General features: G+C 38.1%; 1 pseudogene; it reads right to left on the bottom strand.

The window, feature by feature from the left end:
* The window catches only part of LOC148164423 (elongation factor 1-alpha 1 pseudogene), a 115,843-nt pseudogene extending 103,678 nt beyond the window's left edge, over positions 1-12,165 (bottom strand).
* Positions 12,166-13,345: the final 1,180 nt, after the last annotated feature.

Genomic DNA, 13,345 nt, shown 5'->3' with positions numbered 1-13,345 from the left:
ATAGAGCTGATCCTTTTGATAAATGAGCTCCAGTCTTGCACCCACTCATGAGCAAGGCTACCTGAAACTTACATAACCCACCTCCCCCTTCAGTGGGTGACTATAGTAAATCCCAAGGAAACCACCCCTTCTAAGGAGATTGCTTTTAGTGTCTTAAAGATGAATAAGCAATGAACTAATGATTTCAAACTGTAGCTTCACTTTTTGGATTCCTGTAATTAGCCTTAATAAGCTCTCTTTCGTTATTAGTAGAGGCTAATAGTTGTTAGTGTGTTACTTAGTTTTCCTTTCTAATACAATATTTTCTATTATTTCCACAAACACTTCATTGCCCACGTACTATATCAGCACCCCTAAGCTTGCATGCACGCACACACAGCCGCGTGCACAGGCTGGACTATCCAGAATAGCTCTGTGCACATTTGTATAAAACTCTGAGGATTTGTACCTTGGAAAATCATGCATGTACCTTGAAACCTGTGCCAACAGACTTGTTTCTAAAGATACAATTTCTGTTGAAAACTTGTTTAATGAACAATGCTGATTTTGTAGATATCAGTACATTTCAGTTCGTTGAGAAAGAAAAAAGTAGAAAGCAGAGTCAATATATGGCCTTTACAGTGCTGGTTGTGTGTGAATGTTATAATCTGGGGATTTAAAAAAAAAATCCTGGAATATGGGTCAAAAGCAAAAAGATGTGGGAATTTGTTGGTGTTCTGCTGTCAATTCTCACGACTACAACCAAAAAATACCCTTTGAATATTAACTGCATATTATGTTAATGAATATATTGATTTCCTATTTAAATATATAAAAATATATTATGAATGCTTCTCAGCTTCTCAGTGGTAAGTGTGAAAATATCAAGATTAAAGAATACTAGATGGTATTGTGGCTGCAAAATCATTTTTAAAAACTGACTTAAAATTGCATAGAGTAAACGGATCCTTTAAAGAACAAAGAGATCAACGATCTACTGTGTCTGACATTGAAGGGAATAAAAAGATTCATTTGTGAGACCATCTCATTCTTGATGTACATATCCAGATTAGTGTCCCAGCAATCTAAGCTTCTGCCTATCTTTGTTTGATAGAATGTACAAACGTAAGCACATTATGGTCATTTGGTTTTAGACCAGAGTCCATCCTTTACAAATGAGAAGTAGAGACTCAGAACACGTTTGCCCCCTGGTGTGCATGTAGCTGAATTACAACTATATTCAAAGAAGTAAAAAAGAATTTATGAGGCGGGAAGCAAGTAAAGAATTAAGAAAACAAATAATAAAAGCACATCTTTTAAATTAGTTGGCAGTCACCTAAATTATATAAATCGTTTCTAAAATGATTGTCACCTGAAGTATTCGCTTCAGTCCGCTAAGGTCGCCATAACAAAATACCATAGATGGTGGCTTAAACAACGGAGATTTAATTTCTTACCGCTCTGGAGGAACAAGACCAAGATGTCAGCAGGCTTGGTTTCTCCTGAGTCCTCTCCCAGCTTGTAGACCACTGCCTGCTCACTGGGACCTTGCAGGGCCTTTCCTCAGTGTGTGTATATCCCTGGCATCTCTTCTTCTTCCTATAAGGACGCTAGTCATAATAGATTAGAGCCCACGCTTAGGACCTCATTTTTACTGAATCACCTCATTTAAGACCTTATTTCCAGCCATGGTAACATTCTGAGGTACTGAGAATTGGGATTTCAAGATATGAATTTTAAGGGACACAATTCAGCCCATGATAGTATTCAATTCTAGTTTCAGGGTGAGTACATAAAGATCAGTATAAATCATTGTTGTGAGACAATACAGCTTTTCCATTATCCATTTTTTTTTAGGGAACTTAGAAGACTTGTTCTGTACTTTGTAAATCTCCTCCAATCACAGTTATAAGCATATAGTAAAATCTCAATATATTTTTTTTTAATGAAAGAATGAATACCAGGAGATGAGATTATTTAAATTTACATAGCTGGTTCCTTACTCTCATTGACATGTCACTTTACTGTCATTTGCCTCAGCAACATATTTCATTGCATTTTTCTGAATCCAATAAAGAATATTTGAAAAGGGCTGGGGGCTTAAGGAGCTAACAAAAAAAATAATTGAAAAGTAGATAAAAACATACTTCTTTTTAAAAAAATTAAGCAATATAAGTACTGTGCAAGTGCAATCAGCAAGCTGACATTTGAAATTAAATTTCACTTTTAGGATTTTGAAGGAATAGGAGTACAAGACACAGTAGAGGAGAATGTACTCTTTAATGGACAGGAAATAGTCTCTTTTTCTTCCTTTGAATTAGATTTCTCTCAGGGTTATAGAGGGAATTGCAATTGATGTGTGACAAAAAAGAGGGAAAAAATAAAATCAAACTTTTTTCTTATTACTGGTGTCTAAAGGGAAGGATCTGAGAATTCACATATTCTACCTAAAACAGAGATGGTTTGGGAGGTAAAGGGACAATGAAAAGGACTTTCCTTGGGTGGAAGGAAACAACTGCGTGGAGGATGGGACCACAAGACACCTCAAAGCATGTGCATGTGTTCTTTTCCCCAGACCCAGTGATAGTTATACGGGTATTCTTTTGTTATCACTTTCAGCAAGTTACACATATGTCACTGATATTCACTTATATATGCAAAATGTTTTTTTCCTGTGTTAATTTTTCTTTAATTATTGACTGAATTAAAAGATCTCAGTACTAAATTCAGAAAAGTCATAAGGTAGATATGAAGACTTTGGCAGATTTTTAAATCTCTCATGAATTTCAAGTCAACGTGTTGTCTGGGCTCTGCCAGCACTTGATTCTGAAGTATTCATGATTCCCCACTGCCCCCCATGGGGATCAGATCACAGATATACCCTGAGCTTGTAGCTGCCACTCTCAGTCTGGCCTGAGAAAGCATGGCTGTTGTGGTCCAAGGAGGAAACAATCCTTAGTCCGCCCCTCGTCCTTCCCTACAGCGTGGAAATCCACTATACTGTTTGCAAAACTTGGTCGATGGTTTAGAGAAATAATGATAACATAGAGAAACTCTGGTCTGTCTTTAGTTTACATCTGCTTTGCATAACCCTCGCATATGCCCGTGCTACTAATCAGTCTCCTTGCCCACTTATGAGGCCACAGTTTGTGGTAGAAGACCCTTTTAATCCACCACACAGGCAGGCATTTCACATTCCTGGAGTCCCAAGTCCAGGTTCAAGAAAGAAAGCCCTGAGGTGAAAACACAAAGACTTTTCCTTCCTCTATCCCACCTCAGCTTAGGATGCTTCCATCGTAGGCCTCACTCTGGAGTTTCATTTCCCAAGACTTACCCCTTTGCAAAATGTTTAAGAGCCACCCCTCAGGGAACACCTCTCCCCCTTCCAGCAGGTCAGAAGGCAACCCCTCCCTACAGAGCAGGGCTCCTACCCTTCGACCAAAAAAGGGCCATCTCTTCAGAACTCAAAGATTTAACGTGATTATGAAAGATAGTCTTCTGCTACTTTGCAATGCACCATTTTAATTTTTAAAAATCTCTGGAAGTTTGATTTGTTCAGAATCAAGTACCACCAGGTGGAACAAACCAGTGGTCTAGTTTGAGCGACACCCCGAAGGCTTCAGTTCTCCTGGCAATTCTTCCTTCAGGGGAGTAGTTCATCCCACCTGCACATCATTCCACATCATTCCTATAGCCTCCATGCTCCCAGCTTCTGGTCCAGGAGCATCTGTTCCTGACAGCGGATGCATCTCTCCACAAACAGCAATTTGCATACACAGCACACTCTACATCATAACAAAACAAAACAAGAGAAGGAATACATTTCTCCAAAGACCACCTAGTTGAGAGATATGACTTTGACGGTCCACATACACCCTTTCCACATCATCGTATCATCATTTGGACACAGGTGTTGTCTCCTCTGGTTGACTTTGACAAATCTCAGTGGCATTTCATGTGGCTTTACCCAGAAATGGGCTGTTTGCCCTAAAGGTGGATGTAAGTTGTTGGACAAATTCCTTTCAGGTTTGAAATTTGATAGATCTGTCCAGCTTCATTCATGTACCTGAAAGTCTCAAAACTTAAGGGCTTATGCAAAAGTTGCCATCCACCCCATCTTCCCAGCCATCTGTATGAGGGCTCACTCCACATGGTAACAAGGAGTAAAAGTACAGCCTTGAGAGGTTACCAGTAAGTTTTATTTTGCCTTTATCAGCACTTTGCAAAGATCGCTGTCTTTTCCTCCTTCTTGGTAACTGAGCTTTCTGCAATGTCCACAGGCAATTGGAGTTTAGGCTTATCTGAGAGACACCGAACTGCAAAGAAAAGCATAAAATTGCTACACACCAATCATCTTATCTCCTTTTTCTTTTTTTATTTTTCCAAAATAAAAACAAGATATAACAAAACAGTGTAAAAATTACAAAAATACACACATACCCACAAAGTGCCTAGATTAAATTCTTGGCTGGCAGAGGATGCTGATGTACTTCCCAGTTCCCCAAATGCCAGTTAGTAGAACACACGCTGCAAGCAAGGGAGGCCGCTCTTACTTCTGTTCAGGTCTCTTTTATCATCTAACTTCCCCATCAGTCTATCATGCTAAGACGGTTACTAAACACAAAACACAACCATCTCCTCAAGGAGCACCGAGTTTTATTGAGGGTAGCAGCCGATAAGAGGAGAAATGATTATATAATGCTGGTTAGTGTTATGGAGGGTATCTGCAAAGTAGTAGAGCAGGAAATGTCAAGAGTGATCAGTGTTCAGCAGAGGGAATTGTCCTGGAGTCGAAAACCAAAGAAGTGGGGAGAATTTCAGGCTGAGTGAGCCAATTTACACCCAAAGGCAGGGGTGGCTGAGGGGGCGTGAGCGTGCTGGAACTTACTGATAAAGCAGTTGGAAAACAGGATGCATCCTGTCTGCAGAGCAGAGGGAGGAGAGCTGAAAGATGATACATTTGAAAAAGTAAGCAACAACAGGATGAGAGGGTTGTGCCATTTTCCAGAAAGACAGTGGGCCAACTTCAAAGCCAGGAATTACCTTGCTCAGTTGTGTACTAGAAACATCCTCTATGGGAAGAATGGAGAGTCACTCAGAAGAGGCAAGGGAGATATTTAGAAGGAGGAACCAGTGCGCTCTAGTGGACACTCACCTTACTTGTCACCAGAACCGTTCACTGATCATGGCTGGTACCCTTGGGAGCAAACAAATCTTCCTTAACATGGTTTTTGACATGGCACTGCCCTCATTAGGCTCATTCTTTATTCCTCCTAGCTCACCTCTCTGCTTTCGTGCTATTGGCAATAGTCCCTGAGCACTGCAAATTCACTCAGCTGGGCAGCTGTTTGCGCTGTTCCTTATTTTTAGACTATTCATGGAATATTCTTCTTTTCTTCTTTCTCCGTCTTCCTCCCCACCTCACCTGCCAACATCCACCATGACCCTGAAGTTTCAAATGAGATGTCATTTCCTGCACAAAAGAAAGTTTTCCCCAACCCTGAGCCTTATTTTTTTGGTGTGGTGGATCACGTGACCCCAGAGCACCCTGTCCTATCACAACAGGTATTCAGTGATGTACACGTGCCAGGGGTCTCGATTCCCGCTAATCAAAAGATTAGGAAGCGCCAAATCTTGCTAGTGCTTTCTACCAACACGAACGTGAGAGCATGGAACATAGATCCCAGTTAAACATTTTCCTAATGAAAAATTATAGCACTGAAATCTGATTAGAAAGATCCCCCCGATTCTTGTAATTAAAAAAAAAAAGGCAAAGTTGGTGTTAAAGTTTCCAGAGTGGTCAGTGGAAAGAATGAAATGCCCAAAAAAGCAGGAGAGCAATAATGGGCAGAAAGATGTGCTATGCTAATATGATAATGAAGATACATATTAGATATAAAAGAAAATATATTGGAAGATGGCAACATAACATAACATAGCAAACCACAGCATAACACAACATAACATAATATGAAATCAATTAGCTTGGCCATCATAAAAATTCTTCTTGAATATAAAATGTTGGACTAAGATACCAAAGTTGGAAATTTATTAAAAGACCACATTGTGAACTTATTATTATGTGCATTTATTTTAAAGTGTTTCTTAAAAAGGAAAAAATAAATTGATGACCTATGATAATACAATATTATGCATATTTTATTTAAAGTTTTAAATTTGTGACCTAGGGTCAATGCATATTTAAATCAAATTCAGACATTGTGGGTAGTTCTATTTAGTAACCACTGAATAATTTCAATGCACACAAAATGTTAATCATATAACCCAAATTATTTGTTCTATTCAGGATCCTAATTGCAAAATTAGGAAAATAGACTAGTGCGTTTAAGGAGACTTTGAACCATGAGGGTTGAAATCAAAGCATCCAGGATTAATCCTCAGCTATAAGAATAAATGAACTCCCAGGGGCGCCTGGGTGGCTCAGTCAGGTAAGCATCTGCCTTTGGCTCAGGTCACGATCCCAGGGTCCTGGGATTGAGCCCCCACATCAGGTTCCTTGCTCAGCAGAGTGCCTGCTTCTCCCTCTGCCTCTGCCTGCCTGTCTGCCTACTTGTGATCTCTCTCTCTCTCTCTCTCTCTCTCTCTCTGTGTCAAATAAATACATAAAGTTTTAAAAAAAAGAGAATAAATGAACTCTGGTGCTCAAATGGGCTGATGTTTGGATTTGCTTTGCTGAAGTAAAAAGAGGAAGAAACATGCACAATTTCACATTTAATCAAATTAGAATCTGACATCTAAAATGTTCAAGTATTTCTTCACACAGTAAACTGTTTCTAACTTCACATATATTAGAATATCTCCATAGTAAAAATTATTTTTCTACTAAAATTTGGGATTAAAAGTATTTAATGCAATATACTTTATATTTATAAAACTATTCAGAACTCATAACAGCACTGACATTATTCTAACACTTTGTTATGTAATAGTTTCAATGAATTCAAGTAAATCCATATGTAAACTTCAAAGTGGCTGAGAGTTTGATATCCTTTGAGTATGGCAATGGAGAATTGCTCAGACTTCATGTCTATTAGCATAATATGTATGTGTGGGAGTACATGAAGGCTGTGACTGAGTCTGTGTAATCTATCTACTTTGCTTTCACTTTGATACGTCTCATTTATTTAAGGAAGGGAAACTCTTCAGGCCTCTTTGCAAAATTTCCTTTGGGGCCATGTTCCTGAATTTTTAAGTAATATGGTATTTATACTTAAAAATGCACGATGCGCAACGGCCTATGCCCTACTGATCTGTTCCCATCAAGTATTTTCTAGAGAATTCATCTCTTTTGCTATTTTTTTTTCTTTTGGTCAGATAAAATTAAGGCACGTAACACATTAACATCACTTATACAACGAATTTTTTTTTTAATTTGCATTGTCTTATTATGCAATGCTGCCATCTTGTGGCCGTTTGGTCAATTTTAAAAAATGCCATTCCTGGCCCGGGTACCAGACTGACTGCTAAAGCATTACATATTTTCCAGCATCGTGGAAGATATTTACTCTTATAAATAATACCCTCTTAATTATATATCAGTAAACAAGTCATGATAGTTATTTTTTGGCATTTGAAAGTTTTATATACTTTACCTGAAAATTTCCTTACTTCAATATTAAATTCTACGTAAATTGATACTAACATCTGCCTAGAAAAAGAAAACACTGTTAAATGCTGTCTTTACATTTTTAGTACTGTCTTCACACAATAGGTTTTGTGATGTATATTTTATCCTGTATCTCTGCAAAATAAAATCATTTCTATTAACGAGTTAAACAAATTCACATTCTTTGAATGGACATATGAGGTAAAGAAAAATTATATCTGGAGCTAGAGATAATGTGGTGTCTGTCATTATTATATGCTCTAGGTTACAGAGTAAAATATTTGGTTAAATTTCATGATCGTCTATAGAGTTTACAGTTAGGAGTTTAATCATATTTTTTCCTAGATTAGGCCTTTTGTATATTGGTTGACCTTTCCTAATTTTGAAAAACTTAATTTTCTTAAATTAAATCAAAAGAGAGAGGAAGGTACAGAGATATCCCATATACCCGTTACCCCCACCCCAACATGCACAACCCCCCCAACTATCAACATCTCTCAGCAGAGTGAGACATTTGTTATAATGGATGTATCTACATTGACACATTATCACCCAAAGCCCATAATTTACATTAGATTCACTCTTGGTGTTGTCCATTCTGTGGGTTTGAACAGAGGTATTATAACACATATCCATCATTATGGTACCACACAGAATATTTCGCTACCTTAAAAAGTCTCTGTCCTCTACCTCTTCATCTTTTTCTTCATCCTAACTCCTAGAAACTAATGATCTTTTTTGCTGTCTCCATAGTTTTGCCTTTTTCATTTTTCTTTCATATTTAAAGCCAGATATTTTACCCAGCCCATGGTTTGTAAAACATTCTCTCATCACTTTGTGCCTGAGATAGGGCATGCCGCAAATGGTAGCTTGCAGCACAGACTTGGCTCTTTTAAGATGCCTGATGCTGCTACAGAGGAGGGTTTTTTCACTTAGTTTTAACTTCTGGCTACCCAGGACGTGCTTTCCACTGGGATGGCTGTTCACTCACATTCCAGTTCAGTCCTTGGTTGGGGTTTCACATCTTTCTCCTCCAGTGAAGGGGCACTTTGCGGGAGATTCAGCTTCAGTTTTAGTTTGGTCTTTCTAGCATCCTGGCTCTTCCAAGAGGAAGCATAAGAATAGTGGGAACTAAATAGTGATAGTTTTATCACATTGTTCAAAATGTTTATAGAACCTTCTGCTTTTAATTCAGTCAAGCATCTAAACCCAACAATATGTATTTTCAAAACACAGCATAACACATAGTTAATTATAGTCAACATGACTGTAGAGGATTATGCTTTACTGGGTAAGAATTGGTACAGTTACTTGTAGCTTTTTGAGAGCCAATCAAACAAACTAGAAAGAAATTATTAAATCAAGATCTGGTCATAGATACGCATACATATACGTATATATGTATTGGAGCTCATTATGATGCAAATATTTTTTCTGAAAAATAGATTAGAGCATACTTAAAAAATAGTGAATTGAGGAGCAATAGGAACACATTGAAATGTGTTCCAGTGTAACTTATCAATAGGTAAATGGATATCCTGTGCTTGAATTAAAACAAACAGAACAGATGAGTTTACAGAACTATGTCTAGGCTTTAGCTTTTCCTCAGTAGAATTACAATAATCTTTCATTATAGAATGAACATTGTTCTGAAAGCAACATTTTTCTAATTTGTGTGATTCAAGTTCAACTTGAGGAAGTGTGTAGCATATAAAATGTTGAATCAATCCTGATCATGAAAGGGCATAGGTAGGCATTTCTGATACTCACTTATATCCTGTTGCTTCTTGCTCTGGGAAAGCAGCACATGTGGTTACTATTCTCAGTTACCTAATGATTAGGCATGACCCAACCATTAGCAATGACCAATGGATTGTAAATAGGTGGCTTGTCTCATTTCTGGTTTGAAACATTTAAGTCCAATATGAGTACTATCCAGCCTTTGCTTTCTCTGTTCTATCAATCAAGGATGAGACATATTCCAGATGTTGCACCTTCAACATGTTGGGGTCTCTATTTGCTTGAATCATTGTGTTAAGGTAGGGAAATCTGAGGCCATGATGTATCACCTGAACTAAAGAGAACTTCAAATCAGCCAAAAATAAACCTTTTTTAGGTCAAGCCACTAAGATTTGGGGAGTATTTTCTTATTACAAGGTAGCCTGCCATGACTTTCACAAAAGGCTGAAAATTCATATATTTGTATGTATTTGGCCACTTATCTTCTTAACCATTCTTTGCACAATTTGACACAAACTAACATTAAGATAAAATGATTCTGTTCTCTCTCCACTGAGAATTTAGCACAAAGTATGATTTATTAGGGCTTTCCAACTCAGTAGTCATGTGATTTGCTCATTAAACACAGTGACAACTAGGAACATCAGAAAAGAAAAGATTCAGACTTGGAAAGAATAAAGGGGCACTCGCAAAAGGTCTAGACAGAAGAATGACAGGAGGAGAAAAGAAGCAGAAGACATAGGCTGCCCTCCATTTCCTCACCTCATTCAAATGTAAGGAAGATTGCCTCCTCTGAGATCCTGCAGGGTCTCCAATGCCCAGGACCAGAGATGAGTAGCTTAGGTCCTGGGATTACTCACAATTAATTACTCTTCTCTTTCAGTAGGTCTCAGTTGCTCCTGCAAGACCTTTTCCTTATCAACCCAAAGACAGTTGGCCTATTTTGGTCTCTAGGACACACCCAGAGGTTCACAGGACTTAATCTGGCCCAGCCATGAACTCTAAATATAAAATACCAATTATAAGCTCTTGTGTTTAAGATGCTGGTAAATTCTGGCACACCATTAGGGCATCGTTGGTTGAGCAGAGACTTACAAAAGCTGATGTGGTTGAAACTAGAGTGTATTATGCTAAGCAAAATAAATCAGTCAGAGAAAGACAAATACCATATGACTTCACTCATGTGTGGAATTTAAGAAACAAAACAGATGGACGTAGGGAAGGGAAGCGAAAATAAAATAAGATAAAAACCAGAGAGGGAGACCAACCATGAGAGACTCTTGACTACTGAGAACAAACAGGGTTGCTGGAGGGGAGGTGGGTTGGGGGTGGAGGGAGGAGGGCACTTGTGATTGAGCACCGGGTGTTATATGTAAGTGATGAATCACTAAATGCTACTCCTGAAACTAATACTACACTATGTTAACTAACTTGAATTTAAATAAAATCTTGGAAGAAAAAAATATATATGCTGCTGGCATAATACCCATGACTTTTGTTTGGCACAACTCCAGGGGTACCCATTACCCTGCAGTCTATGTTAATGGCAGCCCCTGGCACTCAATTCATATAGGAATACATTGTGATGATGCACTATGGAGTTATGCCATGTGATGGCCCTAAATACCAAGCACAGAGAAGATACTTGATATTGATGCTTGTTAGTTTCTTCTTATTTTCATAGGCTCTTATTTGAGGGGGCTGGTGCCTATTAATATTTCATCTTTTGGGGGAAGCAGGTTCTAACTGGGATATATTTGATACATTTTATGTGATCAAGAAGTTGGCTCAAGTGTTCTGCTAATAAGGGTTAATTTGCAATATTTTTTATTGTGTTCTGAAATCTTTTTCAAGTTAATCATAATAATAGCTAACATTTATATAGCACAATATAGAAATGTTTTTATGCTTTTTATATTCTATTTTTACTAAAAATGCTGTTTTAAGGTAATGTGTAAGTTATATGATGTTATTATTTCTGCTTCCTAGATTCAGGAAGTGAGGCACAGAGAGATTACTTACCTTTTCTAGAATCACAGAGCACATGAGTATTTGAGTTGCCATTAGAATTCAGACAGTCTGGCTCCAGAGAGCCTCTCCCTAAGTATATGTGTTATCTAGCTTCAGATCTATTTGTCTTGCTCACTGTATTCCTCTTCAAAATTCTTTTGCTGATATGAGTTTAGTGTTGAAAATGTGGTTACGAGGAAGCAAGCCACTTGGTTTGTTTCTCCCAAATAATTAATAAACGGGTTATTTTATCCTTGCTATCATATATACATGACCCATTAATATGTCTAAGAAGTACCTTATGAGATTAAATTTGATCATTTAAAACATTAAAACATATAAAAATGAACATATTTTCAAATTCTTACATCTATTTCTCTAATTGCCTGTGTTTACAAATAGAATGCATTCACTTTTTGTTTATATCTGCCTCTAAAATCTAATCCAATCACATGACAATTTCCTTAAGATATGATGTTTGAACTTTTAATAATAGCAGAATATATTTATTTATAGTTTCCTTTTATGACCTGAAGAGAAATTTTGTAAAACATTATCAACAACAAAAACAGATACAATGTAGAAGGAATTACCTACTCACTTATACTCCGGAGAAAATGAGGAAGTGTTCTCAGTGGGACATCCTACCAGAATCCAAGAGGAGTCAGACAAACGTCCATCTCCCAGACTTGACATGCTTGAGATGTGCTCTGTTTTGGTCAAAGGAGTCTTGAAGAGGAAGAGTGGAAAGGGGGCCTTACCTCAGTGCAGCATCCCATTTCTTGAGCCTTTGAAGAGAAAGGAGTCATGGTCCGAGAGTTTCAGCACAAATTTCCAAGACCTAGGGCATGAAACTTTGGCTTTTTGTCTAGATAACAAATAGCTGCATTAAGTTATGGCAGAGATCACTCATGCCAATACAGCTGAGAGTTAATATTTGTTATGGAAACTTGAGAATGAGTGGCTTTCGGGGATATCTGGATACAGCCTTCTTGGCACTTGCATTGCACTGAAGTTCCCACTCTGAAGGCACATTGTAGGGCATGATGATGCCAGGAAGCGGCTTCCAGAACATCAGACTTCAAGGAGGAATCCAGAATAGGAGAAGCAAGTATGGATGTTTGTGGAGTGGTTCGTTAAAGCAGGGGAGGCAGGCATGGGAGAGGTTCTCCCACATGTTTGAGGGTTGGTGAGATACAGACTACTGTGGCTAACCTCAGGTGAAGTCTCATTTTCCTCCCTAGTAACAGAACTCTGATTTTGGGAGTCATACTGCCATCCAGAATAAAAGACTTCATTTCACATCCTTCTTGCAGCTCAGTGTGGCCACGTCACTAAATCCTCCACAATGAAATCTAAGTGGATGAGTTTTATGAGGCTTCTGGAAATGCTCTTAAGTGAATTCATTCCTTTAGGAAGAAATTTTTGAAATTTCTTCTTTTGGCCTGAAAAATGAACTTGATGGCAGGAATTTCAGCCATTTTGAAACAGGAGTTTCAAATTAGTGTAGGACACGTTGGAATTCCTAATGAAACAATGGGAAGACAAAGAATCAATCAGCTTAATACAATATCTGGTGTAGCCACAGCCCAACTAAGCATGACAGTGTTTGACTATGAGTTTTATATCACAAAACTGGCCTGAAGGGGTTATCATTCAAACAATAAATACTAAGAACCTTCTATAAGTGATGCCCTATACAGACATGCTAAGTGTGGTCAAAGAAATGAATAAAACTTTGTGCTTATACCCAGGGTCACAGGAGGCAGAAGAAAGACAAGCATTTTCCAAGTTATATAAAACATTTTTTTTTAAATAAACTTTATGGGGCTCCTGGGTGGCTCGGTCAGTTAAAGCATCTGACTCTTGGTTTTAGCTCATGTCATGATCTCAGGGTGGTGAATCAAGCCCCGTATAGGGCTCCACGATCAGCAGGGAGTCTGCTTGAGATTCTCTCCCTCTCCCTCTGCCTCTCCCCCCACTTGCACG

Source organism: Eumetopias jubatus, unplaced genomic scaffold (assembly GCF_037043125.1).
Source record: "Eumetopias jubatus isolate StellerSeaLion01/CBP00866 unplaced genomic scaffold, mEumJub1_p1.0 scaffold_5, whole genome shotgun sequence".
Classification (NCBI taxonomy): domain Eukaryota; kingdom Metazoa; phylum Chordata; class Mammalia; order Carnivora; family Otariidae; genus Eumetopias; species Eumetopias jubatus.
The sequence above is the reverse complement of the archived record's forward strand: the minus strand, read 5'-3'. Positions and strand labels throughout refer to the sequence as shown.